Genomic DNA, 18,909 nt, shown 5'->3' with positions numbered 1-18,909 from the left:
GTTAAAAGAAAGTTGCGCTGCAATGAATATAAAGTGTATGGCAAATAAAACTTATGAAAAGGCACATGAAATTGCTGCTGAAGCATTCTCAAAAATTGCAGAAGAAAGCATAAATGCTGCTGCAAATGAAGAACGTAAATTAGCATTACAACGCAATGAAGTAATAAATGGAATATCGCATATAGCAGTAACAGTGATGGAAGCTGGATGAAAAGATCATACAGAACAGGACGGTATGATTCTTTATCAGGCGTAGGCACAATATGTGGTGCACGAACAGGAAAAGTGCTGCACATGTCTGTAAGAAATAAATATTGTACAGTTTGTGTTAAAGCAGAGAAGCTTAAAAAAGAGCCTGCAAATCCCAAATGTTATAAAAATTGGGGTAGAGATTGCAGCTCAACAAGCATGGAAGCAGACGCGATCGTAGAAGGGTTCAAGACAAGCATAGAAAAGCGCGGACTTATTTATTCCACATATATAGCGGATGGAGACAGCAGCGTATATAAAAAAATAATACAGACAAATCCATACCCCAATGTCTTTATAGAAAAAATTGAATGTCGGCATCATTTGTTGCGCAATTTGGCTTCAAAAATTAAAGAAATAGAGAAAACAAAAGGACGTTTTGGAAAATTAAGAAATGTTATTGGCAATCGTATACTTCGCATTAGAACAGCTGTGACAAAAGCTGTACAGTACCGTTTGGAAGAACAGAGTACGATGAAGGAAAAGATTACAAATCTCAAAATTGACCTAGATAATATTATAAGTCACGTTTTTGGTGAACACAGTGAATGCGCAAGAATAGGATACTTTTGCAATGGATCGCAGAAAGAAAGTGAAGAAAATTATATTCCACAATTAAAAAAATGTGGATTATATGAAAAGCTGCAAAATGCATTAAAATATATTAGTTGGAATGCTAAAAGTTTATTGGAGGATAAAGACAGTAACAAAGTAGAAACTTTTAACTCTGTTATATCGAAATGTATTGGTGGAAAAATAATTAATTATGGTCTAAGAGGATCATATGAAACACGTTGTAATGCTGCAGTAGTCGCATTTAATACTGGCAAGGCTATAAGTAGCTTAAGTAATGCTTTGGGAACAAAACCAGGAGAAATAGCAGTGCAATGGGAAAATGAGAAAGAAAAAAGCAAAAGTAATACAAAAATACATTCGAAGCCGCAACGTAATTTTAAACGCACGGTGGCAGATAGGGATTATGGTCCGCAGGCTGATAAATCTGATGCAACATCAGCCGAAATAGAATTAAGAAAAGCGCAACACGCACATGCTTCGAGATTGGCAAATAAAGCGAATAGAAATAGAAGACGAAACTAGAGAACAAGCAGCAAGCAGTATTTGGCGATATTATCGTACAAAAATAATAACCGCTTCTCACTTTGGACATATATGCAAAATGAGGAAGAGTACTTCTTGCGCATCAAGAGTAAAGTCAATAATATATCCACAATAACTAAATGTGGAATCAGTGCAACACGGGACAGAAAACGAGGATATTGCACGCAAAAGTATTGAAAATGCATTGAATATTAACATAAAGCGTTGCAGATTATTCATAGATTTAGAAATACCATTTTTAGGCGCTTCGCCAGATGGATTAATAGGAGATGATGGAATTATTGAAATAAAATGTCCTTTCGCAGCACGATTCTTAACACCAGAAGATGCGATTACAACAAATATTTCAAATCTGCAATCATTATATAAAAATGGAAAAGATGAGAAAATGAAACGCAGTCACATATACTATTATCAAATACAAAGACAATTACATATCACGCAGCGAGAGTACTGTGTCTTTGCACTGTGGAGACCATTAGGATTAAAAATAGAAAAAATTTTACGTGATGATATCTTCTGGTCGGAAAATATGGTGTCTCAACTTATGAAATTTTATGAAAATTGTATATTACCAGAATTATTAGATCCAAGACTGAAGAGAAATATGCCAAACCGCGAACCAGAATATATAATTGAAGCAAAAAGACAAAAAATGATAGAAAAAGAAAAGAAAAAAAAATAAAATTATATGGAAATAATAGAAGGCACATACACATAATAAGCACTGAAATAATAAAAAACAAATTTTTGATAAATAAAAAATGTCGCAATGCATTCTGCGCTGAGCGCAGTGATTACTATCTAAATGCATTCTGCGCTAAGCGCAGTGATAATTATTAAAATGCATTCTGCGCTGGGCGCAGTGATAATTATTAAAATGCATTCTGCGCTGGGCGCAGTGAATTAACATTTCAAAAAAAATAATATGTAAAGAATCGTGCAAATTGTTCCCATATGTGCACATGAGTACATTTATATCTTACCGTTAGAGTTCAAACATACATTCTCTAATGGATAGATATGATTGCAACCCGTTTGTACTAAAATAGGATATATACTATGGCAGGATACTATCCAGTAAGTAAATTAGTTCTCAGAATATAAAAAGTGAATCAGATGTATGTATGTGAGTGCGTGCGTGCGTGTGTGCGTGTGTTAAATATTAATTAATCTTTTATTGCAAATAAATTAAAATCCTATAGCACGTAATATTGCAAAGGTATTACAACGATATTGCAATATAATAAGAATATTATAACTATATTCTAACTATATTGCAATATTCCTGCAATATTTTTGTAATATTACGTGCTATATGGAATAATTCTATTGATAAAAAAATAATTTTGTTTCTAGAGATTAGTATCATTTTGTTTGATATTGACATAGTCGAAGAATATATTTAGTGGGATGAGACACGCGAGATGAAATTTAGTGTATACATTCTTTCTTCAGTGTATTATTTCCTTCTCGCTGTATACTTCTGTGTTCAGCAAGCAAGCCGTCTCAACAATTTACAATCTGATGGCTTGATTACATTTTATTATTTGTAATATTTACATTTTAAACATATTATTTTGCGCATGCATAAGCACACATTACTCTCTTTAAATAACCGTTCAGTATAAAAATATAAATAAAATTATATATATATATAAATTATACATCAAAATTATATATAAATAGTAAAAGCAATATACACACATATGTGTATATAAATATATATAATAAATGTTGCGCTGATGGATCAGTATCGATTCTATCTCGAATGCGCGGAATAATATATGTTAAAAACGTTAATATTACAAATGATGAAGCATAATCAATTATCATCTGATTGTAAATCTCTTAAGAGCTTGTTTGTTGAATACAGAAGCATACAACAAGAAGGAAAGAATATGTATACGCACTGAAAGGATATATACACTAAATTTCATCTCGTGTGTTGCATCCAGTTAAATATTCTTCGACCATGCTAATATCAAACAATAGTATTAATCTTTAGACATTAAAGGGATGACTTTTTTTATTACTATTAAAATATTTTTTCTTTTATATCAAAATTACGTAAAAACTTTTTCTATATTTTTTTTGGTACCAATTGATCACAGTTGAAATTGATATGTCGTATATAAATATATAATGTTTCGTTTTTAAATAATAAATAACATTGAAAAATTATTAAAAAAAGTTTCCTACATAAATTTTTTCGATAAATCTGGTTAGGTTAGCCAGTGATGGTCTAAATGATCGCGGATTACGTCTCATGTAATTTGTAATATTTATGCGTATGTTTTTTATATATAATCTTACAAATAGAAAATCAAATAACTTTTTATTGCATATTTTATCGGTTTAAAAGTAATTTTATTGGATTAATAAAGTATTTAAGATTAAAATAACATTAAGCACGACATAAATTAGATAATTTTAAACCTTTCATGATCAAAATTTTATATATTAATTAAAAATAGTTCGATTTTTGTTGTGTTTGGTGTCATTTTATACACAAAAATTTTATCAATCGGTTAAAATTATTTTTAAATCGATAAAATGCGAAATAAATGTTCTAGGTTTCATTTAATTCGATGTTTACATTTTATAGATAAGCGAGCTCTTTAAAGACCTTCAATGCTGGAGTTCGAGAAAAGCGAGAGGGAGTAAGGAGCGAGCGAGACGGCCAACATCAAAGAGAGTGCCGAAGTCTCGTGCGCGAGCCTTTCTTTACCTCCAGTCTTTTGTAAACATGTCATCTTACTATGAAAAATAAAATTTTTGCATTTCGCATTTTATCGGTTTGAGAATAATTGTAATGGATTAATAAGATTTTTGCGATTAAAATGACATCAAACACGACATAAATTGGGTAATTTTTAATTACATAAATTAATAAATAATTAATATAGTTTGATTACTTATGTAATTACTTATGTAATTTTTAATTACATAAATTGATAAATAATTAATATAGTTTGATTACTTATGTAATTAAAAATTATCCGATTTATATCGTGTTTAGTGTCATTTTAATCGCAAAAATCTCATTAATCCATTACAATTATTCTCGGACCGATAAAATGCGAAATGCAAAAATTTTATTTTTCATAGTAAGATGACATGTTTACGAAAGACTGGAGGTAAAGGAAGGCTCGCGCACGAGACTTCGGCACTCTCTTTGATGTTGGCCGTCTCGCTCGCTCCTTACTCGTTCTCCCTCTCGCTTTTCTCCAGCTCCAGCATCGAAGTTCTTTAAAGAGCTCGCTTATCTATAAAATGTAAACATCGAATTAAATGAAACCTAGAACATTTATTTTGCATTTTATCGATTTAAAAATAATTTTAACCGATTGATAAAATTTTTGTGCATAAAATGACACCAAACACGACAAAAATCGAACTATTTTTAATTAATATATAAAATTTTGATCATGAAAAGTTTAAAATTATCTAATTTATGTCGTGCTTAGTGTTATTTTAATCTCAAATACTTTATTAATCCAATAAAATTACTTTTAAATCGATAAAATATGCAATAAAAAGTTATTAGATTTTTTATTCAACTCAAAGTAGACAAGAAAGTTACATATACACATATCAGTTCTTTCGCAGTTCAGCAAGCTATATAGCAGCTTGATTTCGAGATGTCAAATTAATTACATTGTATTTGCAATATTTACGCGTATGTTTTTCATATATATATATGAAAACTATATGCATAAATATTGTAAATAATAAAGTTAATCAATTTGACATCTCTGATTAAAAATCTTGCTGAGCTGTGAGAAAAAGAACTAACATGTGTATGAAACTGTTCTCATCTACTTCATCAGTACTAGTTTAACAAATAGCTTCGACATGTACTTTCTTTTTGTGTGCATTACGACTCGATTTTCGAAACTTATTGTCATTCAGATATCACTAATTGATATAACCAGATTTATCGGATAAATGAGTGTAGAAAAGTTTTTCTTAGAATTTTTATTTTGTATTTAATATTATTTGTTATTTAGTAACGAAACATATTACATATTTCTATTTATTATATCAATTACAATTGCAAGCAAATGGTAATATGTAATTCATTCGTATGATAAGTAATAGTGGAATCATATGGTAAGTCGCTGCATTAGGTTCTTATTCCTACCGCAGCGTTTTCATTGTCATGTCGCCACCGTCAAATCAGAGTTGCACGGCGAGTACTCAGGAGCCTTAATATAAACGAATATTAATTTATATACACGTAGAATCATCTTTATCATTATAAATCATTGATTAATTGCAGTTGTATATACCACTGTAATGATGTATAATAATTTATAATGATAAAGATGATTCTACGTGTAGCATATTGCACTTTTGTATTAGACGTCTGAATATAATAAATTTTTCTTTGTATGTAAATATAATCAATATAAGTTAAATAACAAACATATTTATAGTCATTTTAAAGTTTCTTTCTTTTCATTTTTTGTCTTCCTTTAAATTCTTTCCCGTATTTGTCTTCTATTAATTATTTTATATATATATATATATATATATATATATATATATATATATGTATATATATATATATATATATATGTATATATATATATATATGTATATATATGTTTGTGTGTATATATATTCTTGAAGTTTATAAGAATGTTTAGTAAAATGTGGGATTACACATAATTAATTTTTTTACATAATAAATTTAATTAAAATTATCTAATTGTATCATGTGTTTCATATGTTATTTCAATCGCATAAATCTCAATAAATCATTAAAATTACTCTTAAAAAGCTAAAATAAAGAATAAAAAGCTTTTATTTTTATTTATATATGTATAATTTATTTATGTAAAATTTCTATATGTTCGGATTATTATGGATAGGAAAAGTCTATTGTAAGAAAGTTTGGAACCCTTTGATATGATATATGATCTCTCTTTCTGTCACCGCTTTTTACTGTTTCGCTTTCATACTCGGCGAGTCGCGGTTCGGAAAGATATAAGCATCAGTCTTAAGAATTATCGGCTTTCGGACAAAATTTCGGAACTCTTTGATGATAGATCATTGCGCTGTGTACTTGTCGCTCTTTTGATTGTCTAGCGACTTAGACAATCAAAACAATTTTAATACATTGCCTTTAAATACTCTGCCTGTGAGACGAGTTATATCAGTCTGTTCGAGACCGTGAAGCAGTATCGACGGCGAGAATTTAGAAAAAAAATTGACAGAAGTTGAGTAAGTAATATTCATTATTAATTTAGTAATACATCATTATATACTTATATAATGTTTGTTATATATTTATTAATATTTATATATACACGCACACACTTATGCAAATAATCTCTATATCTGTTGACATTTTTATTTTTGATATTCTTTGAGCGATAACGTTGCAATGATCTTCAAATCAAATACTTTTTAATTATCAAGTTTTTCATTTTCAAAAGCAATTAAATTATTCTTTCTTTATAAAGAAGAAAAAATTAGTTAAAATATAATACACATTGAATATTAAGAAACTGATAAGATATCAATTAACAGATAATATTAACACTTTTAACATTCTCAAATCATATATTGTTTCTCACATATTTGTTTATATATAGAATATATTAATTAAAAGTTCTATGAAATCTTTTTAATCTTACATTATTTTTGTATATGATTAGATCATTATAAATAAAATGTCAGTCTGACATGAATGATTTTCTAATAATTTTCGAAAAAAGAAAATAAAATATATGTGTAATTGAACAAAATTATGATAACGTTTTTCATTTTTCTCAGAATATAGTAGTTTTATAATTTCATTTTTATCTAATGTAAGAAGTTAAACATGACAAAGATTATAAAAATGAAAAACATATTTTCAGTTTCGTATATTCCAGAGATGTTTAATGTTTTATATATTATTTAATATTATAGTTTTCTTAAGTTAAAATATTTTATTTGTCTATAATTTTATATTTTAAGGTAGAGGAATGTTACGTGAATTACATTTCTTTCAACTTTTCTACATTTTCACATATTTATTAATAAGTCCAGATCATATTTATTTAACAACTTCATCTCGCAAATATTTTACAATCAATCAAACGTCCTTTTTGTAAAAGAATTATGCACATTTTAATAAATATATAATAATAGCGTTATCATCAGTGTTTCATATATTATACATATATGTGTATACAAAATTATGCATAAATACTAACAGAAATATAATAAGTGTTTTTAATTACAGAATGGAGAAAAAAGAAATTAAAAGAAAATTAGAGTACCTGGCAGAAAGAGAAGAAAAGTTAAGTAAATGAAAAAAAGAATTAGAAGAATTGTTAAATGAGTACAGCGCCGATGACGAGGCAGACGACATCGAAGAAGGGTATTTATGCTATAACATTAAAATAATTATACTTTAAATATTATTTATTTTTTATTATTATATTCATATATATAAAGTCTATTTTCTAAAAATAAAAATATTTATAATATAATTTATAGTAAAAACTATGCTCAGTTTTTAGCCCCGAGTGAACAGTCAGAGTTATATACATATAAATCGATTGAGGAATGCACTAACAAACTACAAAACAATAGATTTTAATTGCCTATAATTAATGCAGAGAAATTGAGCGAGATCAGTCGTAAATAGTCATAATAGTGAATTTTAGACATAGATTAAACTCAGGAGATTTATTTGTAACAAGATTGTGCCTATATAACTTTTGAATTTTCTTTTGATGCCCTACAATCCTAGCTATATCTGATGCTGTTGATCAGAGACGCCAAAAATTGAGCATATTCTATAAAATAAAACTGGACATACTTTTTTACAAAAATGTTAATCTTATTTTTAAATTCATTTATATATTACTTATATACTTAATATTATGATATAAATTTTTTTTCAAATTTATTGCAACAGTCAATTACAAGAGGAAGAAGAAAACCAGCAACCAATAAATATTAGCAACCAACATCGGGCTGGCGTAAGACGCGCCGAACGTGATGCGAGGTATGTTTACTAAATTTCGAATTATATGAGATATACTATGTAATTAATTAGTCATTTTGTATTATCAATACAATATATAATAGTATAATTAGATATATACAATATATGCACGTTTATATTTATACTAGTAAATAAAATTAAAATAAATATAATTTGTGGAGCACATTTATAATTATGAAGTCTTGCAAAAAAATGTGTAAATCTTAAGATATATTTACATTCTTAAGATATGTATTTTTTACATATATATAACTCTATTATAATTATATTGTTTGTAATTACTTTTTTATAATTTATTTTCTATAATTATATTATAATTATAATAATATTAAAATAAAATAATTTTATTAATCTTAAATAAGACCAATCCATTATAAATATTTTATTCATATTTTATTCATGGCCACTATATTATATATATATATATATATATGTGTATATACTATTATATATGTATAATAGTATATACATATATATATATATATATATATATATATATATATATATATATATATATATTATAGTAGCAATATATATATATCTTAAGATTTACACATCTTTTTACGAGATTTTCCATAATTATATGAACGAGTTGCAGATTTATACACATTCTATTTTTCTCTTTTTAATATATTTGTTTGCTGTTTTATAGATATAGGTGGTCAGCCAGAAGGCACGAATGGAGCCAAAAAAATAGAGAAAGAGACCGAGAAGAAAGGGAAAGAGAAGAACAAATGATAAGAAGGAATGAAAGAGAAATAGGTAGAAGAGGAAGGGGAAGAGGAAATAGAGGAATAAGAGGAAGGGGAAGAGGAAGTAAAGGAATGAGAGGAAGGGGAAGAGGAAGTGGAGGAATGAGAAGGGGAAGAGGAAGTGGAGAAATGAGAGGAAGGGGAAGAGGATTTGGAGGAATGGGAGAAAGAGGCGGAGGAAAAAACCAATTTATTTCTTATAATTTTTAAGTTTTGTTGCAATATACTATACTATATATTAGATGTATGCATATTATATAATATATAATAAATAAATTTTAAAACAAACGAATAATTATACCTAATTTTTTAATGTGCATTTATTATCTTTTATGTTTTTATTTTTTGCAGATTACTTGTAGAAAATCACTTATTTTTAAATTTATTTGTCATTTAATATACATTATAAATATTATTAAATAAATAATTGTATTGCATCCGCGGATGCAATCGATCTCGATATCTCGTTTTCACTTTCAAACTTCTACACTCAACTGGCACAAGTAATTAACTGACACTTCCTCAAAAAGTTAAATAACTTTATGCAAATAATTAATACAGTAATTAACAAGAAGATACACATCAGAATCAGAATCTTTCTTATTGTCTCCCTCAAACAAGAAGAAGTTACGGTTGACTAATCACCGATTTTGATCTCCTTGCACATACTTAATCTAGATGGAAAATAAGCTGATTCGTGTCCGAGCGTTTCGTCCAATGCGTCTTATAAGTGATATTTTTTATACTTGAAAAAAACGATCGATAGTGTATGTAGTAAATCATAAAAAAAAAGATGCTATTGAGTAGTATCGTATAGCGTAATGAGTGAGCGCGAGACTAGTAATAGGGAGAACCACAGGATCGAAACTTACCTACTTAATTTTTTTATTTTGTTATTTTATTTTTTAACTATTTTGGTGTAGATATATGTATTATTTATTAGAAATAATTTTTATTTGGCATATATTTAGATATACATAAAACAAATCGCTTATTTTCTAAAGTCACATATTTTTTATATTTATAAAAAATAAAAATAACATTTCATATAGTAAAATAAAATAATAATAATATGTACAAAAAAATAATAAAAAAAGTAACTAAAATATAATATATATATATGTATAATATTACAAACGATAATCTTAAAGTGTCAATTGTTAGCTGCTCATAGAGCATTTCCAGAAGACGCCACGTGGAGGCCAATTGACACATAACTCAAAATTCTTTAAAATATGAACATAATATTTGCTAAAATAAAAAAATGTAAATATTTTGCACCTACAATTAATATAAAAAAAGTAAAAAATTATGTTTCAATTTTAAAAAATTCAGAGTTAACTATCTCCCATTTAATTCGATCCGCCATAAAGCCGCAAATTTTTTACTCGTTCCGCATTAAATGCCGCGAGTAAATGTAAAATAAGCCAGATCGTACCGCTCGAAGAGCCGCGATCGTTTTACTCGTTCCGCATTAAATGCCGCGAGTAAATGTAACATAAGCCAGATCGTACCGCTCGAAGAGCCGCGATCGTTTTACTCGTTCCGCATTAAATGCCGCGAGTAAATGTAACATAAGCCAGATCGTACCGCTCGAATGCGTCGTCTACAATAGCAGCAAGTAGTACAGAATATAGAGTAAGCAGTAAGCAGTACGAAATGAGATTCGTTCATTTCGTCGGGAGTAACAAAATGAACAAATCCCATTTCGTGCTTATTGCTTACTCTATACTTCTATACTTTGTATTGTTTGCTGCCATTGTAGACGATGCAGAAGAGTCACGATCGTTTTACTCATTCCGCATTAAATACCGTGAGTAAATGTAAAATAAGTTTTAGATTGTACCGCTCGAAGAGCCGCGATTTATATATGTAATAGTGATTTCACATATGTTTTATGTTCTTCAGTTTTTGACATTTTGTCTTTATTGCTTTTGATCTTTTAGATGTTATATTTATTTCTTCTCTTCCTCCATTGTTATTCTTTTTGTAATTGCATATATCTTGACTCTTAATATAAAGTCTAACATTTGAATTCTATGTGGATAACACTCGTTATTCTGGTTAAACCAATCTTCATCAGCATGCTGGACGTGCTTTACACAAATCTCAAAGAGCTTTTTTTTTACATCTTTAAAATGCCAATACGTCTTGTAACTTAAATTTATTGCTTCAAGTTGTAGAGTAATAATCTTCAAAAATGAATCTGTTGGCCTTGATAGCCATTCTATTTCATCTTCGTCTTGATGTTTATATTCACGTAGCTGAATATAGATTTTATTGTCGTTTAATTCTTCCATCGGTGTTTTCAAATTTTTTTCACGGCAGCTGTCGCACTTTGTATTCTTGTAACCGTAACGAGCAATATATCCTACGAAATATAAAATTGAATTTTTTTCATATGCCTCTGAATTTAAATTGTTCTCCTTGTTGGTGTTTGTTATTTCATCTGAAGAGTCGGAATTCTGTTCTGAATATTTAATAATTTCTTCAAAGGCTGTCGCAATGATATTATCAGAGTCGTTGTTATCCATTTTTCAGTTAAACAAATAAATTCTTCTTGTAATGGAATATTGTTGTTTTCTATTTCATCATGAACTACCGGTGTACCATCCGTCAATGAAAACGTTTCTTGACAAGTTACATTTCCTCTGTCGCTTCCATAAATATATGCACTTGATAATATATGCCGCAACGTTAACCGTACCATTCTGGCAGTTGGATTACGGTTAAATCCTCCACGTCCTCTAATTTTTCCAAATATATGTTCGACAGAATCTTGGTTGCATAGTGCAGTGGCAAGCTTGAAATCCGGATAATGTTGTTTGATGGAACGATACGTTGATAAAATTGCTTCCACAGTAGTAATCATTCCATCAAAGCAAGGAGGTCTCGATATCTTGTTGGAGGAAGTACTCCACTTCGAACACCATTCAATAAAAGATGTTAATAATTCTTCAACCATTGCATTATCATCTGATAACGGACCCTTTTCTCCTTTCCAATTATTTATGTGATATACATTCATAGCATCTATTACTTTATTCATTTTGTAAACAAATTCCGCAGATGCTTTCCATGAAGAACTTTTTAACGTATTGCTTTGACCTGCTGTTGATATTGCTGCAGCAAATCTTGCACTTAACATTTGAAATGCTCTTTTCACAATCATGACTTCAAAACTGTTTGGGTAAAAGTGTGCGTAGGTAATGTGATTCAATAAATTTGAAGTATTTAATTTTCTGTCAAATTGCCATGTTGCAAATAAGTCGTAAAAAGACATAATGATTTCGCTATTTACATAAATATACTTATGAGATCTCAACTGGCTAATTAACCGTTTGATAAGATGAGGCCAATCAAAAGAAGCAAAATAAATTTCATTGTTTAATGAAAAAGACGGTTCATGTGGAGAAATTTTCCAATTATTAAAAGCTTTTCTATTTGCTCCACCTTGGTCACATGTGATTATCTGTACATTTGCCCCTACTTTTTTTAATTTTTGTAAATATATCTCGGTGAGTTCAATAATCTCCTTATGTGTTGAACTTTTAGTAAAAAAGTATGCTAGTATTTGCCGCCAAAGATTTTCTGCATTAATGCTATCAAGACAAAATAATAGAATATGTCCCACTGGTTCATTGCTTCGTCCCAAAGGTCCGAGATCTATTAATCCTTCAATGAGATCATATTTCCGACTATATTCTTCAAATTTTTTTATCGACATCTCATCAAATTTCAAACAACAAACTGTCTGAGAAGATGGTAGTTTAAATAAACTTTCTTGAATTTTGGAAAATATTTCCTCGCAGAATCCTGGTCGAATTTCTGTTTCAGAAATCCAATTTCTGACAGAAGATACTGATGGCATTTAATCCAGCCTTTCTCATCCGTGAATATCCACTTGCTGAATAATAAAACATTTGTTTCGCAAGATCTTTTTCTTCTTTTGTATATTCTGACATTCCTTTATGTAATTGAAGTTTTATCATTGTTCTCGCAAGTAGGTTTTGACACTTCTTTCCATCCAAAAATTCATTAACACTATGTTTGCAAACACTCTTTCTTTTTCGAACTTCAGAATTGCGACGTTGCAACATAGCAATGATATTTTTTTGTTTTTTTTTTTCTCAAGAAGTTTTTTTAATCTCAAATTTTCTTTCTTTAATTTTTCGATTTCATCTTCGTTATACATTTTTTGATGGGCAGACTTCTTTTGCAGTTTTTTTCGCTTCTTTTGCACATTTGTTTTTATTTCCACTTCTCCTTGAGAGTAATTGTCAATAAATAATGGAAATAGATTTTCCTTATTGAGCCATTCCTCGTCGTCTGTGAAGTTACTTCCAAAATTGCATAAAAGTTCCTTTCCAGAAGGGTAACACTTTTTGTCATTGTTATTGCGATTTCTTCATTTGTGTTGTCTCTGGTACTTTCTGCGGTGTCTATTTGAAAGTCGGTGTAATCGACTTCCATCGGAGTGCAATCTCGATTATCTGATTGTGATGAGTGGTCAACGACATTGTCCTGTATAATTTTTTTAATAATTCCAGCTTCTTCTGCAATGCTTTTATCATTGTCTTCAGAAATGACAGAAAAATTTGCAATCTCCTTTAAAACCCATGGTATGGGATTTTTTCCAATATGCAATCTTGTACGGCTAATAAAATCTTCTTTATTAAGGTGATCCGCACATAATCCTGCTTTCTGAATTGATGCCGGGGACCACTTAAGCAACTTTTCATTACCTGTTTAAATACATCAGATTTATTTAAATATTATTTATGTACGATGTATACACTGAGAAAAAACATTACACATTTCCAATCACATTGCGTAAATGACTTTAATTTTATTAATAAAATAATTTTTATTAAAAAATGTCATTGAAACTTAATTAATTAAAAATTTTATTGTTTTTTAATGTATGCATACACTCTGTTATTGTATTGTAATATATAAATAAATATGTAATGTCTGAAACAAATTATTTTTTTTCGTATTTTCCATAAAGAGATTTAGATTTAAATAAAATTTCAAGGAAATGCCGCAAACTTCAAAATACAAAATTGAATGAGCTACAGTGTATTTGATAGGGAGAGAGCGGGAGTTTAGGGTATATAAAGAGTCTAAAATGATTTGGGTGCATGGTCTTAATTTATGAGAAATTTGTATATAAAGTTAAGCATTCGCCGAGCTCTGCTCAAGTACTTTTGACAGCGTCGTTAAAGCATGGATTGCCGTGGCTGATAAGGAGAAGGCGCGAAATCAAAGTCACTGATTTTGATCGGAGATTTTTTCTAGTATAGTACTCTATTAGAACAGTATTTGAGTAAAGGCGTGACCTTCAGCCGTTTTCGAGAAAATTTATTTAAAAGAAATATGATGGATGGTTTTTAATTAATCAATTGTCATAATTACGATTATCTTTCTAATTAAATATTATTCGATTTATATCGTATTTGGTGTCATTTTAATCACAAAAATTTCATTAATCTATTAAATTTATTTTCAAACCGATAAAATACGAAACAAAAGTTTGAATTTTTATTTTATAAGATATTTATATTATAGATAAGATAAGATCTCCACGAGACTGGTGAGTCATCGAAAGCGAGAGAGAGAACAAATAAGGAGTAAGCGAGATGAACGACATCAAAGGGTTCCGAAGTCTTGCTCGCGAGGATTCCTTTATCCATTGTTTTTCGTATCATATATCTCACTACAGAAAATAAAACTTTTTTTATTTCGCCTTTTATCGATTTAAAAATAATTTTAATGGATTAATGAGATTTTTGCAATTAAAATGACACCAAACACGACATACATCGGATAATTTTTAATTAATCAATAGTCATAATTATGAATATCTTTCTAATTAAATATCCGATTTATATTGTACTTGGTATCATTTTAATCACAAAAATTTCATTAAAATTATTTCCAAACCGATAAAATGCGCAATAAAAAAATTTTATTTTTTACAATAAGATGACATATTATACGAAAATTGTAGTATTTCCCATAATCTTACCACATCTTACCACAAATGTTTATCTGTAAATTAATTTGTTTTTAGATAAATAAATATTTGTAGTAAAATTACATACAAAAAATAAAAAAAAGAGAAAAAAAATTGTAGCGACGGAAATCTAGTTCGCAGCGTGATAGATACGGACCCAAATACCTGAACCACACCATCTTTACGTTGAGTGCTATCAAGTCACATAGAAAAATAGAAAAATAAAAAATATAGAAAAATAGTTGTTAAAAAAAAAGTTGATACCGCGTAGTCTTGAATTCACTCGCTGCAAAGAATAAAATTATGATCGCGCGGCTTAGACTAGTCGGTTACGCGCTTCACGTTTTAACGACGCTGTCAAAGGTATTTAAACAGAGCTTGGCGAATGCTTAACTTTATGTGCAAATTTCTTACAAGGGGAGTATACGACGTGGTCACCGATTCAAACGAGGATTTTTTTATGCGTAGTACTTAATTAGAAACAAGTTCTATTAAAGCGAGAGAACGCGCTCTCAAGCATTCGTCTAAAAGTCTAAAAAAAATGTTGATTTGCCAGCATTTCTTAAGACGTTGCGATGAAGCATTATCAAAACGCCTCGGTGGTTCGGTTGGTAGCGTTTTTCTTTTGTAACCGTGAGATCCCTGGATCGAATCTCGCCGTGTGTAACTATTTTTTTTTCTTTTATTTTTGTGTAATTTATTTTTTTTTGTTCCTAGGAATATTTTATAACATTAATAAATAAATATTACAGTTTTTTTTAATAATTGACATTTTATTTTTAACATTTTGTTCCATATATTAAAAGAAAATTCAAATGCTTTCTGTCAAAAATATAATATAAAGAAATGTTTAATATACGAGAAATATATTACTACTAATAAAATAAATAAGTAAATTTACAATAATTATTTTTTTTCGTTAGCATATTAGCATTAATTGTAAATAATATATAAAGGTTGAAATATAAAAAGAACGAAAATAAATCAAAAAATTTGTATAGCATACATTTTTTATTCTTACAACAAACGTTACATATTACAAAATTGTTATATCAAACAAAACTACAAAATTGTTATAAACTTTTAAATTACCAAAATATCCGCGTTATTATTGATAATTGTTATATACTTATTTATTTTATTAGTAGTAATATATTTCTCGTATATTAAACATTTCCTTATATTATATTTTTGACAGAAAGCATTGGAATTTTCTTTTAATATATGGAACAAAATGTTAAAAATAAAATGTCAATTATTAAAAAAAACTGTAATATTTATTTATTAATGTTATAAAATATTCCTAGGTACAAAAAAATAAATTATACAAAAATAAATGAAAAAAAAATAGTTCATACGGCGAGATTCGATTCAGGGATCTCGCGGTTACAAAAGAAGAACGTTACCAACCGAGCCACCGGGGCGCTTCGATAATGCTTCAACGTCTTAAGAAATGCTGGCAAATCTTCAACATTTTTTTAGACGAATGCTTGAGAAGCGCGTTCTCTCGCTTTAACAGAACTTGTTTCTAATTAAGTACTACACATAAAAAAATCCTCGTTTGAATCGGTGACCACCACGTCGTATACTCCCCTTGTTAGAAGCTAAGGCCTGTGCACCTAAATCCTTTCAAACTTTTTATACTCTCGACTGCCCCTATCGAATGTACTACAGCTCATTCAATTTTGTATTTCGCGACATCTCCTCAGTATGTACAACATGAACAAATTTAGTACAATCAAAAATTAGTATAACGCAATTATATTTAAATCCTATACGATACTACCACAGAAATTCGAAATAAGAACATTTTTAACAAAATTATATTGTTTGTTATTTTATTAAAATGTATTTAAAAAGTTTAAATTATTACATAAAATTGCTTGAAATTTTTTAGATTTATCAGTCATTTCTTTGTTTTTTAAAAATAAAATTCAGTCTTATTTATTTATTGTTAAATATTTTTGGTATTGATTTTTTATTTACCGCAGTTTTTTATCCAAATATCAAATCTGATATCAGTCCTTTGTGAAAAACGAAATAGTTTACAATTCTCTGATTTGACATTATTACAGTTTTTATATGCACATCTGTCAAATACCTTAATCTTTTTCACACTATCACCACAGATTAATAGACAGATAGCCAAAGGCCCCTATAAAGATGAGACCTCCATTTTCGTGCGCCAGAGTTTGCCCCTTACCGACACACTTTGCCCCTGGTTTGAGTCCGTACTAAATTCCGCAAAAGACTTTGCTTCTGGTTCGAGTCCGTGCTAAATTCCGCAAAAGACTTTGCCCCTGGTTCAAGTCCGTGCTAAATTTCGTTGACTCTTCTCACTGATTTTGGTCTCCTTTTTTATGGTAAATCTGTATTAAAATTAAGCTGATCTATGTTCAAGCTTTTTGTCCAATGCGCCTTGTAATATTTTTTTATACTTGAAATTTAGAGAAATATTCATATTTGTTATAAGACCTAAAGAAAGATGTATGTTCTATCAGTGTTGTTAGCGCAGCAAAATAGCACAAGAATATTAATTCAGGGATCTTAGGTTCAAAACTTGAGCTGTCATAATTTTTTTTATTGTTTTTTAATTAAAAAATTTTTTTATTACTTTGTACGTCGTGTAATATGTATTATTTATTACATAGAAATAAATATTCGACATATATATTTATTATTAAATGCGTATATATCTCCTCATATATTTAAAATACATAAAATGATCGTAATATAAATAAAATATTTTTACAAAGGAATATTTTTCATGTTTTCATGATTTATATCAACCGGCGCAATGTAAAAAATAAATAAAAATATTTATGTTTTATTTCTTTATTTATTTTATTTTTTAATTATTTAAGTAAAAATATTTCTCTGTAAGAATATTTTATTTATATTACGATAATTTTACGCATTTTAACTATATGAGGAAATATATGCGTATCTAACAATAAATATATGCCGAATATTTATTTCTATGTAATAAATAATACATATTACACGACGTACAAAGTAATACAAAAATTTTTTTAATTAAAAAACAAAAAAAATTATGACAGCTCAAGTTTTAAACCTAAGATCCCTGAAATACTCTTCTTTTGCTCTCCCGCTGCGCTAGTGGCACTGATCGAACATATGTTTTTCTTTCGATCTTATAACAAAAACATGAAAATTTTTTAAATTTAATATTTTAAATTTAAATTTTTTAAATTTAAACGACAAATAAATAGCATAAATCTACAAACAGATATAGAATGTTTGCCAGCTATTTACGATGATATAATAAACAAACTGCCTAAGATCTAATGTCACCTATCTAACTCTTTCCATCTTAAATGTATTTTTCGCCCTTGAGCTCATTACCATCTGTACCGTCGGCATAACCACACGTTAAACATCAGTTGTCGCAATATATATACCATAGATTCAACAACACACAAACGGAATGCATATCCTGTAAGCTTTTTCTGAGTCACCACTATTATACACAAACTAACGGTAAATTACTTTATTACAAACAGGTATTTATTATACTCATTTTATTAATACAGACTTAACCCCTTAATCTCACTGCATACCTCCCTCGGTCTGGAAACCTCGGAGAATTGCCTCGCGGGATTATTATGCAAGCCGTACAAAAAAAGAGCCGAACAAGTTGGATCGTTTTATATATATGTAATTTATACAACCAACATGCGATAAATATGTACAGCGGTTCTGAGGCAGTGATCCTTTTAATCATGCGAATACGATCA

At 28.7% G+C, this 18,909-nt stretch overlaps 1 pseudogene; it reads left to right on the top strand.

The window, feature by feature from the left end:
• The first annotated feature begins 207 nt into the window (after positions 1-207).
• On the top strand, positions 208-5,584 carry LOC140675313 (uncharacterized; annotated as a pseudogene).
• Positions 5,585-18,909: the final 13,325 nt, after the last annotated feature.

This window comes from Anoplolepis gracilipes, chromosome 17 (assembly GCF_047496725.1).
Source record: "Anoplolepis gracilipes chromosome 17, ASM4749672v1, whole genome shotgun sequence".
Classification (NCBI taxonomy): Eukaryota; Metazoa; Arthropoda; class Insecta; order Hymenoptera; family Formicidae; genus Anoplolepis; species Anoplolepis gracilipes.
This window is presented reverse-complemented; position numbering and strand designations above follow the sequence as displayed.